The sequence below is a fragment of the Pleurodeles waltl genome, chromosome 6 (genome assembly GCF_031143425.1).
Source record: "Pleurodeles waltl isolate 20211129_DDA chromosome 6, aPleWal1.hap1.20221129, whole genome shotgun sequence".
Taxonomy (NCBI): Eukaryota; Metazoa; Chordata; class Amphibia; order Caudata; family Salamandridae; genus Pleurodeles; species Pleurodeles waltl.
Genome location: NC_090445.1, coordinates 1,698,691,051 through 1,698,708,162, shown reverse-complemented (window position 1 = coordinate 1,698,708,162; position 17,112 = coordinate 1,698,691,051).

Genomic DNA, 17,112 nt, shown 5'->3' with positions numbered 1-17,112 from the left:
TTGCATTGGTGTGTAAATCCTCAAAAAGGTTTTGCATTGGGTTTGTATTACAAAAGTAACACAAACCCAAAACAATACCTTTGTAAATCTTGGCTTTTCTCTCCAAACTTAGGAGAACAGCATGCCTTTCTGCTAACCCTTGTGTAGCTTTTTTATTTCATTTCCACACCTTGCACTTTTTTCTAAAATTCCAACACTAAGCTAATCAGAGCACTAATTCCTGCGAGAGCATGAAGGCTCATGGGAAAAATGGGCCTCTCAGCCAATCACAGGCCTCCATTTTTAAATTTGTGTTCCCATGGAAGTCTTGTGAGCCTACCCGTCTGCAGACGAAGATCTAGATTCCTACCAAATTTGGTACAATTCCCTTCAACATTTCATTCTGTAGCTGCATGTTGGAAATAGCCCTTTCTGAAAGTTAACCCCAAACTGTTTGCCTTCCTCCTCCTGTTTTTCTGACCCTCTTTTTGTTGGCTTTAGGACTCTGGGCACTTTACCACTGCTAACCAGTGCTAAAGTGCATGAACTCTCTACCCTAAAAATTGGTGTGATTGGCTTACACCTGTTTGGCATAGTTAATTTACCCTTAAGTCCCTTGTAAAGTGATATACCAAATACCTAAGGCCTGTAAACTAAATGCTACTAGTGGGCCTGCAGCACTGATTTCGCCACCCATAGAAGTACCCTTCCAAACCTGTCTCAGGCCCGCCACTGCAGTGCCTGTGTGTGCAGTTCACTGCCACATTGACTCAGCATTACAAACTACTTGCCAAGGCCTAAACTCCCCTTTTACTAAACCTACGTCACTCCCTACGGTAGTCCCTAGGTAGTCCTATTGGCAGGATGCTGTGTATTTAAAAGGTACGCCATGTACTTTCATGTTTTACATGTCCTAGTAGTAACAAACAGCCTATTTTGTTTTTCACTACTGTGAGGGCTACTCCTCCCATACGGTAGAATTGGGAATTCCCATATATAATGTTTAGTGGTCATTTCTGATCTGAAAGGAGTAGCATGGGCATTTGTGGTATGTGTGGAATGGTGGTGAATAATCCTGCTTACTGGTGTAGTTGGAGTTTGTATTACTATTTTAGAAATGCTACTTTTAAAAAGTGGGCATTTCTCTGTGCTTATAACTCTAGTGTTTTACAGCTTGATTCCAATCCACGTCTAGGGCAAAGTAACAGTAACACTTTGTGTATACTTTCCAGAGAGCCACAACACAGGAGTGGCTGGGAGAGGGTGAGGCGAAACACACATACATTGGTATAGGCTGTGAGCTGCCCTCACACAAGGGGCTGATTTACCCTCTACTGATGTCTGGAGCCAGGGCTGGCTTGAAAGGGGCTGTGTTGCACTTGAAAGGTCTCCACTGAAGTCACCCCTTGAACAAAGATACTTTTCAATATAACAGACCACTGAAAAGCAATATTGGCCACCAAAGAGCTGCACGAGTGTTAGTGCTTAGAGTCTACCAGATCAGCACTCCATCTCCCAATGGCCCTATTGCTCTGAGACATATATAATGACACCAAACCATACATGAAAAGGAGTGTTAAAGAAGTCCAGAGAGATTCCTTTGAATGTTCAAGACCGAAATGAAACTAACTTTCTTGAGAGTCACGTCCTATGAGAGTATAATTCTATAATCCAATGATGTGGGAGCTGTGATGTCATGTTACAGTCCAAAAATGTTTTCATTATTAATCATTCGACATCAGCCTGGAACATATTTATTACAGTTTGCCCCATGCTAGCCCTGTCAGTCTATTTTTAAAAACCACATGAGCAGAGAGTTTATCAATTCAACATATATTAAAAATGTGTAGGAATGGCATGGTTACCCCCTTTTTCTGCCTGATGTCAGTCTCTTTGACTGTGTGCACGCGGATCCTGCTAACCAGGACCCCAGTGATTATGCTCTTTTCCCCAAACTCTGTATTTCATCCACAATTGGCACACTGGTGCCCCATTATAAGTCCCTAGTATGTGGTACCTAGGTACCCAGGGCATTGGGGTTCCAGGTGATGTCTATGGGCTGCAGCATATATTTTGTCACCCTTAGAGAGCCAAAGCAAAGGGTTCTGCAGGACTACCATTTCAGCCTGCGTGAAAAGGTGCAAGCACCCTTTCACTGACACTTTTCACTGCACCAGGTCACTTATAATTCACCCCTATGGCAGGCCTTCTATCCCAGAGGGCAGGGTGCAAAGTACTTGTGTGTGAGAGCACCCCTGCACTAGCACTAGCATACCTATGTCCAGCTACATAATGGTAACTCTGGACATATGCATGTTTGGTATCAAACATGTTGGAATCATACCCCAATGCTTTTGCAAGCATTGGTTGTATGATTCCATGCACTCTGGGGGCTCCTTGTAGGACCCCCAGTATTCACATTACAGCCTTCTCAGGGTTTCCTGGCAGCCCAAGAGGCTGCCACGTCCCAGACAGGTTTCTGCCCTCCTGTTGCTTGAGAAGCTCAAGCCCAGGAAACCCCCTGGCAGTGCTTTGAAGGGCACATTTGGTGCCCTCCTTGCATAAACCAGTCTACACTGGTTCAGCGACCCCCAGACCCTGATCTGGCACAAAACTGGACAAAGGAAATGGGAGTGACCACTCCCCTGTCCAACACCACCCCAGGGGTGGTGCTCAGACCTCCTCCAGAGGGTCCCTGGGTTTTGCCATCTTGGATTCAAGGTTGGCAGGGAACTCTGAGAGCATCTGAGTGCCCAGTGCCAGCAGGTGATGTCAGAGTCCCCTCCTGATAGGTGGTCACCCAGCTAGGTGACCAATCCCCCTTTCAGGCCTGTTTAGGGTTTCTCTCTTGGGTGGTTCCTCAGATTCGGATTGCAAGACTCCAGCAGAAATCCTCTGCACTCTCTACTTCAACATCTGGCCGAAGAAACTACATCTGGATGCTCCAAGACCCGACAAGCTGCAAAAAAGAAGCAAGACGCCTTCTGCAACATTGTATCCAAGACTCCTTCCAGCAACTGCAACATTTACCCAGTCGTGCATCCTTTGAGGACAGCTCGTCTTCAGCCTTGTAGGAGGCTGGACTGGCTTGTAGTGAGTACCAAGGGGTACTTACACCTTGCACCAGGCCCAGGTATCCCTTATTAGTGTATAGGGTGTCTAGCAGCTTAGGCTGATAGATAATGGTAGCTTAGCAGAGCAGCTTAGGCTGAACTAGGAGACGAGTGAAGCTCCTACAGTACCACTAGTGTTATATGCACAATATCATAAGAAAGCACAATACACAGATATACTAAAAATAAATGTACTTTATTCTTATGACAATATGCCAAAAGTATCTCAGTGAGTACCCTCAGTATGAGGATAGCAACTATACACAAGCTATATGTACACAATACCAAAAATATGCAGTATAGTATTAGAAAACAGTGCAAACAATGTATAGTTACAATAGGATGCAATGGGGGCACATAGGGATAGGGGCAACACAAACCATATACTCCAAAAGTGGAATGCGAACCACGAATGGACCCCAAACCTATGTGACCTTGTAGACGGTCGCTGGGACTGTAAGAAAACAGTGAGGGTTAGAAAAATAGCCCACCCCAAGACCCTGAAAAGTGAGTGCAAAGTGCACTAAAGTTCCCCAAAGAGCACAGAAGTCGTGATAGGGGAATTCTGCAGGAAAGACCAAAACCAGCAATGCAATAACGATGGATTTCCAGACGAGGGTACCTGTGGAAAAAGGGGACCAAGTCCAAAAGTCACGACCAAGTCGAGAGTGGGCAGATGCCCAGGAAATGCCAGCTGTGGGTGCAAAGAAGCTGCTACTGGACAGTAGAAGCTGAGGATTCTGCAGGAACGACAAGGGCTAGAAACTTCCCCTTTGGAGGATGGATGTCCCACGCCGTGGAGAGTTGTGCAGAAGTGTTTTCCTGAAGAAAGACTGCAAACAAGCCTTGCTAGCTGGAAGTCGTGCGGTTAAGGTTTTTGGATGCTGCTGTGGCCCAGGAGGGACCAGGATGTCGCCAATTGCGTCAGAGGACAGAGGAGGCGCCCAGCAAGACAAGGAGCCCTCTCAGAAGCAGGCAGCACCGGCAGAAGTGCCGGAATAGGCACTACAAAGAGGAGTGAAATGGTGCTCACCCGAAGTTGCACAAAGGAGTCCCACGTCGCCGGAGGACAACTCAGGAGGTCGTGCAATGCAGGTTAGAGTGCTGTGGACCCAGGCTTGGCTGTGCACAAAGGATTTCCGCCGGAAGTGCACAGAGGCCGGAGTAGCTGCAAAAGACGCGGTTCCCAGCAATGCAGTCTGGCGTGGGGAGGCAAGGACTTACCTCCACCAAACTTGGACTGAAGAGTCACTGGACTGTGGGAGTCACTTGGACAGAGTTGCTGGATTCAAGGGACCTCGCTCGTCGTGCTGAGAGGAGACCCAGGGGACTGGTGATGCAGTTCTTTAGTGCCTGCGGTAGCAGGGGGACGATTCCGTCGACCCACGGGAGATTTCTTCAGAGCTTCTAGTGCAGAGAGGAGGCAGACTACCCCCACAGCATGCACCACCAGGAAAGCAGTCGAGAAGGCGGCAGGATCAGCGTTACAGAGTTGCAGTAGTCGTCTTCGCTACTTTGTTGCAGTTTTGCAGGCTTCCAGCACGGTCAGCAGTCGATTCCTTGGCAGAAGGTGAAGAGAGAGATGCAGAGGAACTCTGATGAGCTCTTGCATTCGTTATCTAAGGAAATCCCCAAAGCAGAGACCCTAAATAGCCAGAAAAGAGGGTTTGGCTACTTAGGAGAGAAGATAGGCTAGCAACACCTGAAGGAGCCTATCAGAAGGAGTCTCTGACATCACCTGCAGGCCCTGGCCACTCAGAGCAGTCCAGTGTGCCAGCAGCACCTCTGTTTCCAAGATGGCAGAGGTCTGGAGCACACTGGAGGAGCTCTGGGCACCTCCCAGGGGAGGTGCTGGTCAGGGGAGTGGTCACTCCCCTTTCCTTTGTCCAGTTTCACGCCAGAGCAGGGCTGAGGGGTCCCTGAACCGGTGTAGACTGGCTTATGCAGAAATGGGCACCATGTGTGCCCATGAAAGCATTTCCAGAGGCTGGGGGAGGCTACTCCTCCCCTGCCTTAACACCATTTTCCAAAGGGAGAGGGTGTAACACCCTCTCTCTGAGGAAGTCCTTTGTTCTGCCTTCCTGGGCCAAGCCTGGCTGGACCCCAGGAGGGCAGAAACCTGTCTGAGGGGTTGGCAGCAGCTGCAGTGAAACCCCGGGAAAGGCAGTTTGGCAGTACCTGGGTCTGTGCTAGAGACCCGTGGGATCATGGGATTGTGCCAACAATGCCAGGATGGCATAGAGGGGGCAATTCCATGATCTTAGACATGTTACATGGCCATATTCGGAGTTACCATTGTGAAGCTACACATAGGTAGTGACCTATATGTAGTGCACGCGTGTAATGGTGTCCCCGCACTCACAAAGTCCGGGGAATTGGCCCTGAACAATGTGGGGGCACCTTGGCTAGTGCCAGGGTGCCCACACACTAAGTAACTTAGCACCCAACCTTTACCAGGTAAAGGTTAGACATATAGGTGACTTATAAGTTACTTAAGTGCAGTGTAAAATGGCTGTGAAATAACGTGGATGTTATTTCACTCAGGCTGCAGTGGCAGGCCTGTGTAAGAATTGTCAGAGCTCCCTATGGGTGGCAAAAGAAATGCTGCAGCCCATAGGGATCTCCTGGAACCCCAATACCCTGGGTACCTCAGTACCATATACTAGGGAATTATAAGGGTGTTCCAGTATGCCAATGTAAATTGGTAAAATTGGTCACTAGCCTGTTAGTGACAATTTGTAAAGAGAGAGCATAACCACTGAGGTTCTGGTTAGCAGAGCCTCAGTGAGACAGTTAGGCATCACACAGGGAACACATACCTATAGGTCACAAACTTATGAGCAATGGGGTCCTGACTAGCAGGGTCCCAGTGACACATAACAAACATACTGAAAACATAGGGTTTTCACTATGAGCACTGGGCCCTGGCTAGCAGGATCCCAGTGAGACAGTGAAAACACCCTGACATACACTCACAAACAGGCCAAAAGTGGGGGTAACAAGGCTAGAAAGAGGCTACTTTCTCACAAGCCTGCATCAGAAGGAAGAAGGAATCTCCCTTGGGGTTAAGGAGTCACTTCCAAGCTTCTGCAGGCACCAACTGCAACAACGACCGGCTGCGTGAATCCCGTCTTCTGCTGAGCTGCATGGATCCTGCATCACGGGTGGTGGACTGAAGAGGTTCAGATGGTCCTCTCTTCCAGCTGTCCAACTTGGGTGGAGGTAAGCCCTTGCCTGCCCATGCCGGACAGTACCCCAGTTCACTGCGTCCTTTGCAGCTGCCAAGGCTTGTTGACATCTTTTCCATGAGATCTTCAGGCATCCTGAAGCTCCAGCACTCCATCCGGCAACGCACAGCTCCCTAAGTGGTTTTCTGGCAGCGTGGGAGCCTTTTTTGTAGTGCTGTGTGGGCCTCTTCTGCAACTTTTGTGTCCCCATCCAGTGGGTGCTGCCTGGGCTTCTGTGGGCTCTTTTTGTTGCTGAGGGCCCCTTCTTAGTCGCCCTCCTGGGTAGAGTCCACCTGGTCCTTCTTGGTCCCCGGCAGCTCCACTTTCCGCTAAATGTGGGTTTTGCTGGTGCCAAGGCTTGTTGGCGGAATCCGAAGACGCAAACCAGACTGCAATCCTTCTTCCGGTGTGGGACATCACCTGCATCCTCCAGGAACTCGACTTCATCTTCTTGGGTGCAGTAAGGAATCTCCCTCTTCACCATCGACTCACCTCTTACACCTTCAGTCTGCTGGGTAAGGGTTCCTGCCCTTCCTGGACTCTGCTGTGCTTCATGGACTTGGTCCCCTTCTTTCACAGGTCCGCTTGTGCAGGAATCCACTGTTGGTGTCTTGCAGTCTCTTCTGGGTTTTGAATTAACCTTCTTTCCTTCTCTATGTGTGATCTGGGGAACTTACAGTGATTTACTCCTGCTTTCCTAGTCACTTGGGTGGGTTGTGGTACTTACCTTTGGGCTTTCCTAATACTCCCAGTTCCCATCTACACACTACACTTACCTAGGTGGGGGACCAACTTTTGCATTCCAGTTATTTTAGTTTATGGTTTCTGCTCCCCGTAGGTGTATTTCTCTCTATTGTGATTTTCACTAATTGCACTATTTTCTAACTGTTTTTATGCCTATTTATGCATATTTGTATATTACTTACCTCCTAAGGGAGTATAGCCTCTGTGGTATTTTTGGTTTGTGTGTCACCGAAGTAAAGTACCTTTATTTTTGTAACTGAGTGTTTTCTTTCATGTGTGTAAGTACTAAGTGTGACTACAGTTGTATTGCATGAGCTTTGCATGTCTCCTAGATAAGCCTTGGTTGCTCACTGCCTACACTATACTGATACCTGGACCTGGTATAAGGTGTAAGTACCATAGGTAGCCACCACACACCAGGCCAGCCTCCGACAAGAAGGCAAAAAGAACACCAGCCTGCCCAAGTCATTTTACCTGTGGGTAGGCATGTCTCCTCCTCTCTGACGGAAGACTGTTGCCCCTACGCCAGTAGCAGCTGCTGCAAAATTTTAACAATAAAACAATAATAAACTATGTTTATTATCGTTTTATTATAAAAGGTGCGGGCCATGGGCTATGACGAGCACAGAAGGGTAGTGCGCATGTATGTTTGGCTGGCCATCTCAGGCATTCCCACTCTGCCACAGAGTGCCCTGGCTTGGTACTCCGGCCAGCAGCATGACACGGGCATTCGCATTGGCCGCAGGGCAGGGTGGAAGCCTGTGCTTGCAGCTGCAGTGGAGACAGAGGAGCAGCGCAGTGGTGGTGGCAGGGAATCAGGTAGGTGTTTTTTTGGGGAATTCATTCTTCCCTCCCCCATTGTTAAAGGTTTGCAGCTGCTGCTGTAAGCGGGGGGCAACGCTCCTCCACCTTAGCGGAGGAGTCATCACTGTAAACTAGCCTCAAAACATGATATTTTTAATGATTTTTCGGTCTTGGTGTGGTTTTCGGCTTCACATTCTATTTTCTTTTGTGCTATAATTGAGTGTTGTGCCTTTCCCAAGAGGTTATGCAAGGGCGCTCTATATGGCAGCAAAGTACATGCTTTCTACCCTGTTCATAGACACCCCCACCTCTCTCCACATTCAAGGTACCATCCTTCTTCTGTTCCGATCGGTCTCATTTCAGTGTTTTGATCTTTGCATAAATGTACCATTGAATCTCATTCACATTCTGCCTGCAATTCCATCGCTGGACCAGTATCTGCACATCCTGCTGTTCCATGCAGAGAGCAGTGCTTGGGCTAAACCTGCACATGCACCCCTGCTTCCCTGCAGACATGCTCTGCAAGGGCCCAGGCTAGACCTGCAGGCTTGCTCTTCCTTGCAGACAGCAGTGCCAGGGCTGTACCTGCACTTGCAGCCCCTGCTGTTCCATGAAGGCACCAGTGCATGGGCCTTGGCTGGACCAGCACCTGCACCCCCGCTGCTCCATGCAGACAGCAGTGCCAGGGCTCGACCACCATCTGTATCCTCTGCTGTTCCATGCAGACAGCAGTGCCAGGGCAGGACCTGCACCTGCACCCCTGTGTTCCATGCAGACAGCAGTGTGAGAGCTGGACCTGAACCTGCACCACCTGCTGTTCAATGCAGATAGAAGTGCCAGGGTGTGGGCTGGACATCTCCCCCTGCTACTCCATGCAGTGCCAGGGTGTACGCTGGACCAAGTCAGCCCTGGTACAAAAAATTTTTAAACCAGCACCATGCTGCAGAAGGTCACTGCTAGATTGTGGTTATAAGGGCTTATTGGTGGGTCAGGGCAGCTCTGAATGCAGCCCCTGTGCCAGCTGTCAATTGGATGTAGGGCAGAGTGGAGGGGTGGTCTGTCTGATCCTGCCCAAAACACACTACACTTCTGTGCTGAGTTTAACTCTGGCATGGGGTGCCCCAGCTCTTTCCATAATGAGAACATGTCTTTCTTTCTGCCTAGGCTCTTCAGTCTCCCTCTCTGCCTATGATTCTAGTTCTTGACCTCACATACCATCTCACTCCCAACATGCAGTATTTTCTCGGATTTTAGAAATGGGAAACACACATAACCCTACCAAGGATGCTCACAGGAGCAGCCATACAATACTTCTGAATGTTCCTCACCGTGTCCCACACTTCTGTATCGATAGCCTCGATCCTGGCCCTCAGCACACCTTACAGCTCCAATACTGGGACCCACAGGCTCCGCCAGTGCACCTCAGTTCTGCCCGACAGCACTGGCCCCTTCCATAGCTGACAGCTGAACCCACTTCACAGTGACACTTTCAGACAGTTTTGTCTTTTTTAGTGAACAGCACTTCGTATTATAATACCTGGAGATATGTTTACTTAGTTTCTGGCATGAGTTAAAAAATTCGGCCATGTGATGTGCTGCTGGATGAAAGGCTAGGTCTGACCAGTGGTGTGACACATTTAATTCATCTTTATTTTATGTATTTTTTTTTTGTGTAACCCCTAAGTTACCTGAGGGATGCAGAGGACGTAAACAATGGATGACAGGAAATGACTGTGTAAAGTGACATGTTTTAACATGTTACGCAAACGTCAAATGATTTTTGTGACTCTCGTGGCCAGAGGAAGAGAGCTGCAGGGTTTTCTATAGTAAAAAGATCTCATAGTATGTATCAATTTTCTTTTGAATTCTCAAGATTGTCAATATTACATGCTTTTCAAGGTTTAGAAATAACACATGTCTACTTCAGGATATAAACTAGCGCATAAGCATAGTAAATATTGTCACGAGGTGTAGGGGCTGTGAAAATGCATTCAGGAGGGGATGGGGGCGGGGTAGGGAGGTGGAGTAAGTGCCGGAGTCGCTCAAGATATTTTTTTTAGATTGGATGATTAGCTTCTATATGTTGATCCTCCGCTTTACTGCTCCTTGGGGTGAAGGCTCTATTAGGTGCCACGTCAATGCACCTCATTGTTGGGACTTTTGGGCACAGGGAGGGGGAGGTGAACTGGCTGATGGATCCATGACGGGTTGGATACGTCGGGGTCGGGTGGGGAAGGGGGGGCAGAGTTTCACAGTGGGGATGAGAGGGTGGATGGGGAGTTTGAAGGAAAAAAATGCAGGTGCTAGGTATCCAACTTAATTGTTCGGCTCAGAAAAAAACACAAGATAAAAGCTTGGTACGAAGGCGATGGGCTATACTAGGAAGGAACAACAATTCTGCGTAAAGATGGAATCTAAATTAAGAGTAGCCTCCTGCAATCTGAATGGGGCCAATAATAATGTGAAATTATGTGCCACGCTTAGTTGGCTGACAACAGCACAGGTTCAAGTGCTTTTGGTACAGGAGACACACTGAAAGTGCAATACTAAGCTACCAAGACTCCCGTCATATATTGCCTATTCTTTTTATGCTTCAGCAGGAAATGGGAGTGACCACTCCCCTGTCCATCACCACCCCAGGGGTGGTGCTCAGACCTCCTCCAGATGGTCCCTGGGTTTTGCCATCTTGGATTCAAGGTTGGCAGGGAACTCTGGGAGCATCTGAGTGGCCAGTGCCAGCAGGTGATGTCAGAGCCCCCTCCTGATAGGTGGTCACCCAGCTAGTTTTTTTTTTTTTACCAGGAGATTCGTAGGGAAAATTAATAGGGTTATTCAAGACCCACAGGCAAGATGGATAATAGTCTCCACCATATTGGTAGGTAAAGAGACCCATTTCATAAGCTATTATGGCCCAATAGAAGATGATGTAAAGCCATTGCAGACATTAGATACGCATCTCTCCCTTCTTCAAGGGTATTTCATAATAGGAGGAGATTTTAATGTTCTGCCAAATACCCTGTGGGACTCATCACGTAAGAATAAAGCACAGAAAAAAACAAAAACTTCTAAATTTTTGGCAAAGCTGATACAAGAGCTGGGTTTAGTAGACGCATGGCGAGCTGACCATTTGCACGTTAAAGAGTCCACGTGTTACTCTAAAAGGTATAATACGGCGTCAAGAATTGACTTCATTCTGGTGTCATTTAGATTAAAATGGCATAGAACAGGAATTCTTGCAAACTCCTTCTCAGACCATTCAGTTCCTTGGATTGATTTCGAAGATTTCAAGGATTCGGCTTATCAGTATCGTCATTCACAATGGTGTCTCGACAGGTCACTTCTGGCAGATGAAGATTGGCTTTCTAACCATAAAGTATTAGTATGTGACTTTCTGAAGATAAATGAGGGATCTGCCTCTATTTTTCACATCTGGGGGGCACTTAAGGCATTCATTCGAGGGGAGGCTATCTCATTTAAAGCCCATCTAGCTGGAACAGCTCACGAAAAGAGCTCTAAACAGCAAAATGTGCTAGAACAGGCATTAAGCAAAAAACAACTACTTTCTAGTCCGGAGACATCTCAAGGGTTGGCAAGGGCCCAAGATAATCTAAAAAAACAAATTGTGTCCAAGGAAATACTTAATAGACATATTAGTTATCAATGTCAATATAAAGAAAGTCAGCATGGCGATAGATTTCTAGCCTGGTCAATCAAAAAGCATGCCAGTATCAATTTAGTGAATGCTATTTTAGATGAAGAGCAGGGCAGGATGGTTACGCATTCTAATGAGATTGAAAAAGTATTTCTTGCACATTATGTTAAGCTATATACGGAGAAAAAACAAGGAAATAATTCACTAATCCAAAGATACCTAAATACAATACTGCTACCCAGGTTAGATACGGAGGCCCAGAATCTATTGATATCTCCTATTACCTCTCAAGAAGTTATCAGAGTTATAAGGCAAGCTTCCAACGGTAAATCCCCTGGCGAAGATGGCCTCCCCGCAGAAATCTACAAAATACTAGAAGATCAAATTGTTGACTTACTAACAAATTTGGTTATTGCGATGCTACAAGGAGTAGAGATTCCCTCCAAATTCTCAAGAGCAATTGTGGTTAGTTTTATTAAAAAAGATAAACCTCTGGAATATCCTGGTCCATATCGCCCAATTAGTTTGCTGAATCAGGATTATAAACTTTTTACTAAGATTCTGGCAGTTCGTGTAGCTCAGGTTGCTCAAGCATTGGTACATGAGGATCAGCGCGGATTCCTGCCGGGTGGGCTACTATCCACCAATACTAATTTTTTGATACAAACTATAGATTATTTATCGCATAGTTGCCACCCGGCAGTAATTATGATGCTCAACGCTGAAAAGGCATTTGATTGAGTACAGTGGCAAGTGTTATTCATGGTGCTAGCAAAATGTGGGTTTCTTGGGAAATTTATTCAGATTATACAGAATCTCTATGCAGGGGCCCAAGCATTAGTTTCAGGTAATACCCAGATAGTAGGATCAGTACAAATAACCTGAGGCACGCAACAGGGTTGCCCTCTCTCTCCAGTTCTGTCCGCACTGTTTATTGAACCACTAGCTGCAGCGATTAGACAGGTTTCTAATATTCTAGCCCCTATACCTCTAGTTCCCAAAGTAAAATTATTTGCAGACGATATGATCCTTTATCTTAATGCAGAACATCAGAATATAGATAGAGCATTTGCAAAAATTAGGGGATTTTCTGAGCTAGGGGGGTATAAAATTAATCAATCTAAGTCAGAGGCTTTGGTATATAATACAGGGATGTCGGTCCTGCCGCAAGATATTCATGTTGCATCCTCATCCTCGCATCCCATTAGATATCTTGGTATATATGTATCTCCGAATTCTGTAGATTTGTTCAACTGAACCAAATGAATGTTTTAAAAAAAATACAAGGATTGTTACTTAAATGGCAGGAGACTCCTAAGTCTATTATAGGAAGGACTGCTTTGGTTCAAATGTCGATCCTTCCGCTACTGTTATTTGTCTTTTCAAGAGTGATTCTGCGAGTTCCGAAAAAGATTTTCGATAACTTAGACGTATTAATTAGACAATTCATCTGGAATCACAAGAAACCCTGGCTCCAATTGGCTAAGTTATCTCTATCAGTGGAAATGGAGGGTTAGCTCTTCCCAATGTGGCAGCCTATTACGAAGCAGCGGCACTCGATTGGATGTCGAGGGCAGCACAAAATCCCAAAAGTAATTTCTATTGAACCAGATGATGTTAGAAATTAATGTCCGTCTCTTGCATTTTTTAAAATTTCCTCATCTACCAAAAAGGGTCAGGTATAAGCTACTAGCTATGATCCAAACAATTTTGCTACAGTTAAAGCGTAAATATCAAATTGACGAGGCATCTTCGTTCCTTTGAGTAAGGGACATTGGGTGTTTAGGAATAGAACTAAGCCAAAACACTATTCGGCAATGGGAAGAGCTGGGTTTCCAGACTCTAGAGGATTTTTACGTAGCCGATAGTTTGAAAACATGGGCACAGTGTGTGATGGGCGCAAGCAATGTTCCAGAAAATTAACAATTTTCATATTGTCAAATTCAACACCTTTTGCATCTAGTGCGACAACCATTGAACGATGCAAATGGACACATTGCCCAGGCCTTCTATATTAACCAGCAAGGTATTGGGAAATGGTATCAATCTCTCCAGGATGCAGGGACAATTAAGTTAACCGCCCAACTACTGGTCCGAATAACTAGCATGACAGGATGTAGGATAGAGATTCAGCATTGGAGAAAACATAACGAGGTGGCCCACAAAGCACTTAGAGGGGCCAATTTTAAAAAGATCGCCCTCTTTTCCAGGTGGTTAATGTACTATACCCCCGCTGTAGTAAGAGATATGCATCCTGAGACATCTGGCTCTGCCCACGTTGCCAAACATTCCAGGGAGATTCGATACATATGTGTTTTAGTTGCATTTCTGTAGCAAGGTACTGGGAGCAGATCTTCCAGAGGCCAAGTTTCTGGATAGGTCATGTGATTAATCCTAGCCCTTTAGTTGCGCTTTGGGGTATGACGCAGGATATGAATCTCTCTGACGCATCAAGACAAATGGTATTTGTAGGTACAGTGGTAGCTTTATCACTTATCTTGCAGGCATGGAAATCACCAGTCCCCCGACATACTTACAATGGGAGGCGAAAATGGAATATACAAGGGCTAAAGAAAAGCTGTATGCCCAGGGGATGGGAGCCACGAAAAGATATCATGCGATTTGGGCCAGAATGAGTAAGCCGGCGGAAGATGAGGAGTAGGGCTGGGACAGTCGAGGAAGGAGAATAAGCAATTTATTTCGAAATTTGGATTCTGGAACTATATGAAAGATGTACTTGTATGTTATCAGGTATTGTGTCTTAGCAGTTATGTATGCAATGAGAAAAGTTGGATTTTTTTACACATATGTAACATAAAGCTGCACCTGCTAATAATAAAAAAGTAAAAAAAATAATAATAAAAAAAGTAAAAAGGTCTCATCTCTGCAGGGATCTTTAGAATCTCTTTAATATTGAGAAGCAGGGCGGCAGATGAGTGCTATGTCCTTGGTGACTGGTACCAATTAAAGAAGCCTTGATGAAGTTGGGGCTGTTGCTAAGGAACGCCTAATAACAAACTCAGAGGCTCTTCCTGGTGGATCATTTTGCCATTGAGCTCAAGTGAGTAGAAACAGATTCATCTTAAAGCAACCCAAATAGCCGGTGAGCAGCCACATTTCAAATTAGTTGAAAACTTTAAAAGTGATATTGAGGTAGCCTCAAATAAAGCGCATTGCCATAACACAATATAAATCTAAATATGGAATAGTTGTCAGAATAACAGGATACATTATGGTCAAAAATAAAGATTGAGGCCCCGATTTAGAGCCTGGTGGACAGGCTGCTCTATTGCAACAGTGAGAGAAACCTGTCCACGAGACTCTTGGTCCACCCATCCACTTTTGAGTTGAGTAGCCTGCCAGGTTATGCCGAAAAACTAAAATGTACTCCATTGACAGAAAGATTCTTACAAAGGCCCTAGTGGATTCAAGCTAGCCTGGCTGATGAGGAGTGAAACCCCAAAACCGGTCCCAGGATGCTTGTTTCCGGTCCAGTGAGGACCTGGCTTGGCAGTTCGGGCTGGACTGTTCCCATGAGGAACAGGGTCAAGACTGATTTGCATATGGCTGGGTCCAAACTGGGGTGGCATGGTGAGCAAAAAAACGATGGATTAAACCCAGATCTGTGACTGGGGTGAGTGTTTGACAATGTTCAGCATTCCGTCCGTCATTTGTTGTTTTTGGTTTGTCGCCCTAAGTGGGAAGGGTATGCCCAGACGTGGGTCCCGTGCTTCCCATGCCACTGGATTCAAGCTAGCCTGGCTGATGAGGGGTGAAACCCCAAAACCGGTCCCAGGATGCTTGTTTCCGGTCCAGTGAGGACCTGGCTTGGCAGTTCGGGCTGGACTGTTCCCATGAGGAAAAGGGTCAAGACTGATTTGCATATGGCTGGGTCCAAACTAGGGTGGCATGGTGAGCAAAAAAACGATGGATTAAACCCAGATCTGTGACTGGGGGTGAGTGTTTGACAATGTTCAGCATTCCGTCCATCATTTGTTGTTTTTGCTTTGTCGCCCTAAGTGGGAAGGGTATGCACAGACGTGGGTCCCGTGCTTCCCATGCCACTGGATTCAAGCTAGCCTGGCTGATGAGGGGTGAAACCCCAAAACCGGTCCCAGGATGCTTGTTTCCGGTCCAGTGGGGACCTGGCTTGGCAGTTCGGGCTGGACTGTTCCCATGAGGAACAGGGTCAAGACTGATTTGCATATGGCTGGGTCCAAACTGGGGTGGCATGGTGAGCAAAAAAACGATGGATTAAACCCAGATCTGTGACTGGGGGTGAGTGTTTGACAATGTTCAGCATTCCGTCCATCATTTGTTGTTTTTCCTAGTGAAGTCAGGCCATCGGAAATAAGCTGTCTGACCGTCCACCCTACTTACTGTGTGGTCACCAACGGGGGGAACAGTGAAAATAGCAAAACAAAATGATCCATCAAACAATCAATCAATCAAGGATTGCTTCTAAAGCGCAGCTACTTACCCGTAGGGGTCTCAAGGCGCTGGGTGAGGTGGGGTGTGTAGCTTCCATCAGTGAAGTGGTTCTCCAAAAAGCCATGTCTTTAGGTCCTTCATGAAAGAAAACTCCCATGTTGTCGGGCCATTAGTTTTTATTTTCAAAAAGCCAAACTCACACCTATGGAGTTTATCTTCTGGAAAAGTAAAAACATTTAGACATTTAGTGTAAGCCTCCATCGCCAAACTTTTAAACTGCTTTGTATGAATTGTCTTGATGGCTTTGGTACAATCCCACAGAGTTAACTGCAGGGCCAGTGGTGAATTCAAAATCTGGCGGGCAGAAATAATGTAGCGGTAAGTCCTCCAATGCCCTGACCTCCTTTACGCTACCTGCCAGACTCTAAATCAGGCCCCAAATACGTACCACAATAGACAGCAAGGTGCAAGAACCAACAAGACAAAACACAAAGCTAATTTACCCTTGTGATTAATTTAAGCATGCAAGTTCATTCTTACACTTTTGAGTAACTTTTGGCTATTCACAAAAGCAGACTGTCAAGTTAACCAAAAGTCTAGACTTAGATGCCTACACTTGCTGAAAAATCTTGGTAACTCTTTATCTCACTTATTGTGCCACACTTGGACCTAAATATTTCAATTAGGCTCCGTCTTGTCTCCTTCGTTTGGCTGCTCATCACAACCAGGTTATCCCTCATTTCAACATGTTGACTACAAGTGGCTTTGCCTTCACTTTGAGAGTTGCCAAACACTGGAAAAGTCTTCCTCTCCTAATCAAAACAATTGAAAATATTCTTCAGTCTGGAAAATCTTTCATATTATTTAATAAACTTTATCTGATCTTCTTTTTTTTTGTCTTGTCAGTTTTAGTGCCAGGACCCCTTCCTGGACAGCATTTATGACAAACAAATTGCAATAACATGCCAGCCCTTTTGTCATTTATGTTTCTAGTGATGGATTGGTGTTTACGGAGATGCTCCGATTGCATGTGACCTTGGTGTGGATAGAAGAGGTTACATCAATTCAGGCCTGCATAAAGAAACAAGCATTGGCACAGCCAATAGGTATCACCTACGCAGGAGCTAGTGGCTTAGCCAATGTCTTCTAGCCATGTTGTACA